Consider the following 10,734-nt stretch of genomic DNA (forward strand, 5'->3'; position numbering starts at 1 on the left):
GAAGTAATTCTGTAAGGGCTCATTTGGCTTGCATGATTCTAAAAACATAGGGATAGGAGGAAAAACTACGGAATAGGATAGGATTGCACATGGGAAACAGAGCATTTGTGAACACAGGATTTCTGTCAACTTGGGTGTTTGGTTCACAGGAAAAGGAGGAGCAGAGGAATGCAAAGAAACATGGCCAAAATAAAGTGAAACCATATGAAAGCGTGTAGAGTTAGAATGTTATTCTACCACTAATGCACTTGGTCTTGTTTTCATGCATAGGATTTTGAAAAGTAGGTCCAGGTGGATGTTTTGCTCCATTCCTTTTAACAAAATGCATGAATAATTGAATAGTAGAGTGCCATAGGAAAATTTCCTATTGCTATGTTTTTCCGTTGAACCACAATAACCCTAATGAATGTAGACTAATAAGCGATGCAACAAGTGTGCAACCTCTTTGCCGTAGCCGCGTCGACCTCAGCATCATGGGGTTGGTTGCTAAAGAAGTTGAGGCAGAGGTGGCTGTCGGAGGTGTGGAGGAAGATCTGAGGAATCTGTAGACGGCGTCAAGGGCACTGCTTTGTTTTGATGGATCGTTCCGTCCTTGGAGCAGCTCCGGTGAGCCGTAAGACATCAAGGCTGAAGCAGCACAAGACAGACAGTGTTAATCTCAAGTGGGATTCTAATAGCATCTCCAATAGATGATGTAAAATGCATTACCAAAATGGGATATATGTAAAATTTACATCACCAAAAACCACCTGACTACAACAGATGAGGTAAAAACTGTTGACTCTGAACTTAACTGTCGAAACTGAAATTTACTGTGGAATCTGAATGTTACTGTCGAAACTGAATGCTATGGTAGCAGAGAAGCACTTCACGTGGGATAGTTTAGGGAGGGCCTGCAGTTTATCTTCAACCTGCACCCCCTGAGCCGCCAGCCACCACCGGCCGAACCCCGCACCGCCTCGCCTCCCCGAAACAACTCCCCACCGCCGGTCCGCGGTCGCCTCGCCGCCCTGAAAGAACTCCCCACTGCCAGTCCGCTACCGCCTCACCGCCCCAAAACAGCTCCCCACCGTCGGTCCACCGCCGCCCCGGCCAGCCCTCAAGACCCCCCCACGCCAAGCTTTTTCTCCGGCGACCCCCACGCCACCGCCCCACCACCGCGCCCCCACCACTGGCGAGCAGCACCCACCCAGAAACCTAAGATAGATAGTGGGGTACCTCTCTAGTGAGCCCCCCTCCCCGCTACGGGTGGTTCTTCCTTAACTCCGGCAAGACCCACCACCCCCTGAAAATCGACTAACCGAAAAGTCGATTCAGTCGACTGAAGTGTAGCTAAATCGGAGCAGATCAGCAGCACAAGCGAGGGGGAGAGCAGCAGCAGCAGCGTGAGCAAGCCAGAGCCGGAGTAGCAGTAGCAGCGCGAGCGAGCGAGTGAGAGCCCGGGCGGCAGCAGCAGCAGCGTGAGCAAGAGCCGGAGCAGTAGCAGCTGGGCGAGCGAGCGAGAGCCAGAGCAGCAGCAGCAGCAACGCGAGCGAGCGAGCGAGAGCCGGAGTAGCAGTAGCAGATCCGGCTGGTATGGACGCCGCCGTCGAAGGGGCCTCGCACTGGGGGAGAGCCGCTGTGGAGATGTCGCCCGTAGTGCCGGCTTCGAGGTAGCCGCTCCATGGGGGAGCGGGATGGAGCACCGTCGACCCCAGGAGGTCGAGTTAAGGAGAAGGTGCGATGCGATGAGTGTACAACCTCTTTGGTGGCGCCGCGTAGGCCTCGGCTCTGTCCGAGGAGTCGGTGAGGATGATGCGGTTCCGGTGGAGCAGGTTAAGGCGACCCTGTGGGGATGGAGCATCCGCGATAGACGAGGCGATCGTGGGAGCAGCTCCTTGGAGGTGGAGGACGGGGCGGCTGAACCGGTGGGACGACGGGATGGACGACGGATCCTCATCCGAGGAGGCGGATGAGGGACGTCGAGCTGTTGCGGTGGATGACATCGTCGGGGAAGAGTCTCCGGCTGGGCAGCGGTGAGGTGGCGGACGGAGGAGGGTGGGGTTTCGCGGCTGGAGCGGAGATGTTATGGCGGCCTGGGATTTCGAATGGCGAAAAGGAGGTGATGGGAGGGGGAACCATCACTTAGGGCCCGGCTTTTCCAAAATGTAGGGTGCGTTACAAAAGTACCCCCACCGATTTGAACTAGCGGCCCTTTCGGCTCAGGATTAAAGGGAGATTTCGCGTGTTGGGATTTGGCAGCTGGAGGGAGTTTTCGCGCGCGTTGTAATTTCGGGATAGCAAGGGGCGGGTTGTGAAGGCTCCAGTTTTGGGAGCACGATATCTGAATTTTTGGGGTATAACAAGGCGCGGGTTGAATTTTAGGGACAAGCCTAACGTGTAATATTGTAATTGTACGTACCAAATCAATTCGCACTTCCCTCAACCAAAATGAAAAAATAAAAACTATTCGCACCACACAAAGAGAGAGTCTTGTCCCGTTTTACTATACAAATGCTATTCAAAGCTACTCCCTCCTTCCATCTATATAGGGCCTAATGCGTTTTTCGAGGCTAAATTTGACCAACCAAATATTTGAGCAATAATATATGACATGCAACTTACACAAAGCACATCATTAAATTCGTGTGTGAAAGGAGCTTTCAATGATATAATTTTCACATTGTGCATGTCATGTACTATTAATCTTGTCAATAGTCAAAGGCGGTCTTAGAAAATGCATTAGGCCCTCTATAGTTGGAAGGAGGGAGTATGAATCAAGGTTATGTCCAATTAAATTTTTTCGCTGGCTTTATAATGCATGTAACCTACTCAAGCCAACATTTTAGTGCATTCCAAATGTCTATACTACCGATGCAATTCGAACTGAATTTGAATTCGTTTCTATATTACAATAAGAATCTACAGTCATGATTGTTGCCAACTTCAACCATCATTCGTGTATTACCTTAACAACACACCACATGATTACTATAGAGATAGATAGGAACTATGTGTACTATATGAACTCGAATTCAATTTTTTGAATACACTTGATGTTGATTCCAAATAATAGTACATTTGATGTACTAACTAGATATTCATAATCTAACGTACATCGTGTTTATCACACAAAGTATAGTGCCCCGCCCCCTACATTATGACAAGTATTTAGCCCTGAGATGCAAAAGCCACACATTAGCCCAAATTATAATCAATGTTCTACATTATGATATCTTCTTCAAGTATCCGTATCCACTTTTTTATAATGAATTATGATCTATGTTCGTCTTTAACACCTTCACGATCCTCTTCTCTTTGTAGCTAGCTAGCGCTAATTTTCTATCCTGCATGCACATGCCCGCCCCCTCCCACCCTCCCTCAGCGTCCCCTCCATCGTGCATGTTCATTATTTCTCTTTAGTTCTTTCACCCGCGGTATGTGTAGGCCCCCCGACTCCTTCTTTCCGGCACACACCGGTCGATATACCTCTCTAGCCAAGTGTGCCTACCACAAACACATACTTCCCCTCTTCTCTTCTCACCGTCCATGCCCCCTATGTCCAATACGGTTCCTCGCAGGTGCACAATCCTGCCCCTCTTTTCATCGATCTCATAGTCGCACACTCCCCCCTCGACATAGTAGGCCTCTCGCACCACCTCCTAGCCGCACCCCTCTCCCCCTGTCTGTCTCTCCGGACCTTATTTGCTGCTAACACATGCATGCATGTATACGTACCGATCTCCCTACATATAGCTAGGTCGACTAAAATTCTTTTCCCCACGCACCGATAGACTTAATTACCTCACTAGTGATCTCTCTCCCTTTCTCGAACACACGATAGTTGATCTTCCTATGTAGTTAAGTATGCTTACCACTACCATATTGTCTCCCCTCATAATCCTTGCATACCTCCCGACCCGTCTCTCACACGCACGTGCATAGACAGACAGACATCCCCGCCCTCTCTTATTGATATTGTACTCGTACCCTCCGTTTGTTTAGAAGGCCTCTCCCACCATTTGTGATACGCCACTCCACCACCAACCCTCCAACACTCTACCTTGTCTTTCTCCCAACCTTATTCCTTTGCTACACATATCCATGGATGCCGATCGATCTCCCTCTACACATAGCTAGGTCTCTCTCCTTCTCCACACATATACTAGTCGATCTACCTCTCTATAGTTAGGTCTCTGCCGCCTCCCCCCCCCACCGATACTCGAACGTTATAGGTAGGTATCCATGCCACAGAGAAAAACTGCACCTCTGCCCTCTCAAATTCCAGTAGGCCAGCCTCCATGTATCTTTGACGTGGGCAAACACAAAGATCGCACTCTTTATCGATCGCGCAGCCACACACTTCATCCCTGTTTTTGATTCTATCGATATCTCACGCCGATGATCCCTCCACTCTCTTCTCATGGATCGCTCCCTCTATATATGATATATCCATGACTCTGTTTCACACACATTGCATATGTTACTTTTTTTGTTTGAGATATCATCGGCACATTGCCTCGGTTTCGCAAAAACCATCTCTCTCACACCCACCCACATACGTACCTGCGCCTAAAGAAGAGGTGCACGCATGACACACGTACTCACGTCTCGTTCCCGGCCACACCCGCGCGGGTACAAGGTTGAGTTCGTATCTATATGAAAAGGCAGCCCACGTGACAATTTGACGCGTGTAGCGGTTGTTTACTCGAAGGAGGGTGGGGTACCACGCCTAGACGGAAGAAAGTTCGACTTGACGCATTTGTATTAAATAAAGTTATATATTCCTCCTCAATGGCGTGTAGTATAGAATATAAAACGATTGCCGTGCGGAAAATGGAAAAATCCGCTCCACTATATAAAACGGAGCCTGCCTGCCGGGGTTTGTCTCTCGTCACACCATCTCACACAAGGCTGCGGTGGCCTCTCTCTCTCTCACCGTTGGTCAGTGATCCGGCCGCATCCTGTCCGCCGGCGGAAAGGGGGGATGTGCATCATTTCTCTGTTCGACGGCGTTGAGGCAGCACGTCCCGATCTGCGGTACCCGCCGTTCTCTCTGACCAAGCTCTGGCGCGGTAGGGCCTTCATCACTTGCTCGCTGCTGCAGTATGGGCAGATACCGGCCGCCAGCGCCCTCCTAGTAACATCCCGACGACCCTCAGGTAGAGCTTCCTTCAACCTTGCTCCACTGCCCATCTTCCCACGTTGCTGCATGTGGATCTTCTTTAGTTGTTTGCTTAAAACGTATCTCGGCCGGCGTACTTTCCATCTTGCAATCTCGTCGCCAAACCATTTTTGATAAACCACCATGCTGCTATCTTTCCCTTATTACATGGAATATGCTTCTTTTTTGTTTGCGTATGTGTCTTCAACTCGTGTTATTCGCTAGTAATTGTTTCCTTTCTACCTCTTTTTTGCAAACAGGGCTAGCCATTTCACCTCGTTGCTATTGCGACCTTTTGGTGAACTGCACAAATAACTTTTTTCTTAAGAGTGTTTTATGCAGTTCTGCCAAAATGTCATACGGGTAACGTTTTTACATTTCTGTGGGACTGCAGAAAGGGAGATTCGTTTTGCTATCCTCCTCATCCAACAAGTAGTTAGTCCTAAAGAGAGATCGCAGAGGTGATCGGCTTCTATTTGTCTGTGTTATGTTTCATCATCTAGTTCCACTATTATTGTAATCACACTGACTGCATATCTTTGCAAACAGGGATGGTCAGCTCGATTTTAGTGGAGCTGCACAAAATGATCGGATTGTGGTGTCCTCCGTACACCCCCTTTTTGGCTACAGCGCTGGGTGAAACTAGCTACCAAACAATGAACACTGTGCCCCGGAAATGTACCCATGCCTACGAACAGCATCGATCAATTATATTTTTTCTTTATTTGTACACCTTCTCACAACTTTGTCTTCAGTTGTGATGTGAATATTGGCGCTGATCTGCGAACCATTGAGATGCATTAGCAGCCATGCTATTTCATTTGTATTTGATGGAATGTTGTAATGAGATAATCTTGAGGCAAGAGGACACATGAATCCTAAGTTGAAACCTTTTTTTCCTGCGGGAACCAAAGTTGAAACCTTCATATCATCACAGTACAATTTCATTAAAATTATGCGTACATATAAACAAATCCTGAAGGTGTTAGGACACCGATTCCATGTCACACCGATCTAGCCGGTAACACGTCATATCACTTTGCGGCCTCACGCACGGTATTCCCACGGGTGTCGTCTTACCATGGCCCGGGACCGTTTGCGCCTTTTGGCTCACGTATATGATAGTGTCGCTAGCATCCATATGACAGAGAACCCGGGCCGACATGACTAGTCGTGAACCCAAAGTGGCACTAACTTACGGGGATAGGTATACATGAATCAACATCGAACAAGTCGGTCAGCAGCGTGCGAATCCGGGCTGTAGCACTGGGCTAACAGGACCCCGGTGAACCGGGCTGTAGCAGGCTAGGCAGGACTCCGGATGTCACCGCGTGACATTTCCCCGAAGGGATAGACACAGGAACGAAGTGAACCACATGCCAGCCAGTCAAGTGTTCCGGAGCAGTAGTGCTGGGCTAGCAGGACTCCGGTGACACTACTAGGAAAAGGGCTATAGATGATATGGACACTAATGGCGCACCAGACATGTGGTGCGCCCTACTATATACTAATGGCGCACCATGTGTTGGTGCGCCACTAGTAACAATTTTTTTTTCAAATCTAGTAATGGCGCACCACATCCACGGTGAGCCACTAGTAAATTTTTTTTTTCAAAACTAGTAATGGCGCACCCTGGGAGTGGTGCGCCATTACTAGTTCAACTAGTAATGGCGCACCACTCCCACGGTGCGCCATTACTAACTTGACCCAAAAATTCCACCGAATGCACCCCCCTGTGGACCGCCTTTTCAGTTTAAAAAAATTAAAAGAAAATGATGGAAATGTCAAAAAAATAAAAGAAAATAAGTTTCCCATGTGAAATGTGGTCTAGTTGTTGGGAAAATTTACAAATATGAATTTTGACGTTATTTGAAAAATCTCTCTGGAATTTGTCAAATGGGCATAACTTTTGCATACGAACTCGGATTAAAAAGTTTTTTATATGAAAAATCATCTACTCGAAACGTTACATCCGAATTTAACTGGGGGAACCCCGTTAAACATTTTCAAAATCCTCAAAAACCTAACAGAAAAAAATTTACGGGGCTTTCAAGATCTAGAGGCAAAAAATTTCAAAAAATTTCAAACTTACTAGTGGCGCACCGTTTGCTAGGTGCGCCACTAATAACAGAAAAAAATTGGTGTTGAAATATTTTTCAAAATTTCATCATACTCATGAACATGAACAAAGTCCTAGACATCAACAAGGTTTAATAGGATTGATATGGTAGATATATCAACAAGTGCCTGTTAAATGAGGTGGTGCTAGGGTTGGATAGAACTGTGAAGTTAAGCATGCTCGGGCTGGAGTAGGGTGAGGATGGGTGACCTTTCGGGAAGTTTGACCACTTAGTGCGATTTGACTTGAGATTAAGCATATTGACCCGAGATTAAGCCATAGTGACCCGAGATTAAGAAAAAAACGAAAAAAAATTCAATTTTTTTTGAAAAAATAGTAAAAAAAAATTCTGAAAAAAAATTGTTACTAATGGCGCAGTTCTATGTGGTGCGCCATTACTAAGTCAGATAGTAATGGAGCACGGCGTGATGCGCCATTAGTATACCAGATACTAATGGCGCACCAGTGGTGCGCCATTAGTATTTTAATACTAGTGGCGTGGTAGTAGTGGCGCACCAGTAGTGCGCCATTAGTAGGAAAAACTGGTGCGCCACTAGTGGGCCTTTTCCTAGTAGTTGAACCGGGCTGTAGCGGACTACTATGGCTCATGGAAGCACTAGAATACATTTCGCCATAAGAGAGGCTACCAAGGATAAACAACTAGGTTGTCGGATCCCACACATACCAAGCATTTCAATCATAGACACAATATGCTCGATATGTGTAAATACAACATGGCATCACAACATAACTTACAACTCAAGTATTTATTCATTAGGCTCCGAGGAGCCAAGTATTACAATCATGGTCTCATGACCCAACATACAGAGCATACAAACAATAGGCACATGCGGGAAGGTTAACTTGTGTGAGTACAGACATCTACAAATGAAGTAGGCTGATTAGCCTGACTATCTACAAGACCCAGCCGAGGGCACAAGATCGTAGCTGAGGTAACAAGCTAAACGTCGAAGTCCACGCGGAACTACTAGCGAGACTGACGTCTCTCTGTAAAAACATAAACTAGGCAAACGTGAGTACAAATGTACCCAGCAAGACTTACATCAGAACTAACTACACCAAACGGGGGTGCTGGAGTTTGACTGCAGCAAGCCAGCTTTGACTCAGTGGCTATCCTACTAACTCTTTTGAGGTGGCGCACACGAGTCCACATATTCACCATATCAATACACCACTATGAGAAGGCCATCCATAGCACTCACGCTTATCTTGCGAGTTTTAGAGTATCCACTTTCACTTGTCTATGAATTGTTATAGGCAACCCAGAAGTCCTTTACCGTGGACACGGCTATTCGAATAGATCATTTATAACCCTGCAGGGGTGTACTTCTTCACACATGTTTCCACCACATAGCGTCTGCACACGACATGTGCTCGGCAGACTTAAAGCGAAAGCCGACGTGGGTGTAGACCACGACCTACCTAAACACTCAAGTCTCTAGTCCAAGTTTATCGCCTGTTCAGGTTCCATCCGCAGGGAGTCCGGCCGAGGTTTCCACATACGGCCCCAAACGATGTGTACAGGGTTCTGCGACACCAAATGGGCGCCCGGCATACCCGGCCATGTGCCTACCGCATGACAGCCCACCCCTCGGGTCAGCGCTGCGCACGGCCTCCAGCATACTACAAACACCAGAAACTACTTGCAACTCCTGGACAGAGGACTAGGGTGGTTAAGAAGTCGATCGGGGTCATATTTCAGGGCCCAATGCATTGTAGTAGCTGTTTCATGGATCATAAACACAAAACTCAGTTCCTAAGGACGGCGTCAATGAGACAACCCACCATGTACTCCTACATGGCCTCTCACCGCTACCTTTACCAAATCATGTTCACACACTTAGCTCTCAACAGTAGGACATGTTCACACACCTCCGATTCATCTCCGATGAATCAGACCTGACTCAACTCTAAGCAATAACAGGCATGACAAACAAGCATGAATGAGTAGGCACATCAGGGCTCAAACAACTCCTACTCATGCTAGTGGGTTTCATCTATTTACTGTGACAATGACAGGTCATGCAGAGGATAAGGGGTTCAACTACCGCATCAAGTAACAGATGAATCTTTGTTGTCCTAATGTAGTAAAAGAGAGCAGGAGCGAGAGGGTAGGGTTGTATCGGAATGAACAAGGGGGTTTTGCTTGCCTGGCACTTCTGAAGATAGCATTGAGTCTTCATCAGTGTCGACGATCACAACGTCGAAACAACGTCTACCGAGGGGGAACAACACCGACAATAGAGAGGATACACCAGCAATGCAATGCACAATATGATGCATGATCATGACATGTCAATATGCTGTGATTTGAGCTAATGCAGCTAAGAACAGAAGGGTTTGAGTTGATTTGAACCAAAGGTTCAAATTCAAACTAAGAACTTATAAAGTGCATTATCATGTTTTGATCTAAACAGCAAGGTTAAGTTGTTTAAACATGCATGAAACCAGTACAGATGGATAGATTAGATTTTCTGTTCATTTTTCATACACAACTTATTTCATTTGGAGTTATGGTTGATTTTATATGATTTTTAGAAGTTTATAAAATTTTCTGGAATTTCCTGAATAAGAATAAATCCAAAAAAGGTTAACTGCACTAGCATGACGTCGGGGTGACGTATTCAGGTCAAAGGCGCCAGCCCAGGTCAAACCTGACGGCTGGGACCCACATGTCACTATAACAACTAACTAACAGAGTAGTTAGTGTTACATTAGTACTAACCTAGGTTAATTAGGGCCTGGGCTCACTGGTGAGAGTCTAAACTAACTGTCAGGGTTAAATAGCACTAATTGAAATCTAACTTAAAATTAACAGGGACGGGCCCATGTCAGTGACCTTGGGGGGTCAAACCCTAGGTCAAACGAGTCAACCTCGCCAGACTTGGTCCACGGCTCATCGCCGGCGACGCCAGAGACGGCGGAGGTGCTCGGAATCGCAGCTGAGGCGACCAAATGAGCGGCGGAGAGGCTCTACGGGGAGCTGGCAATCGTGCACATCTAACAGGGCAAGTGGGAGCAGCTGGGGTGGACCGAGCTCGTCGGAAGCGAGCTCGCGGCGGCGGCCGGAGTTCGGCCAACGGCGGTTTGCGCGTTGCGGGGCATGTCCGGAGCCGTGGATGGTCGTGATCGACTCGTGGGAGTGCAGCGGTGGGCTCGGACGCGTGCTTGCAAGGCCGTAGTCGCACTGGCGACATGACCGGCGGCGAGGGGCTGTCGGTTCCGACGACCACGGTGGTTAGAAGGAGCGGACGAGCATGGGGAGAGAGGGGAAAGGGGCAGGGGCTCAAAGTGAATCCAGCACAGGTAACGGCGAGGCCGGGGAGGGGCTGGAGCTCGCGAATCCCCGGTGAGTTCGCCGGCGGTCAGAGGTTGAAGATGAGGTCGGGGATGACGTTGCAGGGCTTCCGGCGGGGCGCGGCTCGGTGGGGAGGAAGGGGGGGTCGAGGCG

The sequence above is a fragment of the Triticum aestivum genome, chromosome 4D, assembly GCF_018294505.1.
Source record: "Triticum aestivum cultivar Chinese Spring chromosome 4D, IWGSC CS RefSeq v2.1, whole genome shotgun sequence".
NCBI lineage: Eukaryota > Viridiplantae > Streptophyta > Magnoliopsida > Poales > Poaceae > Triticum > Triticum aestivum.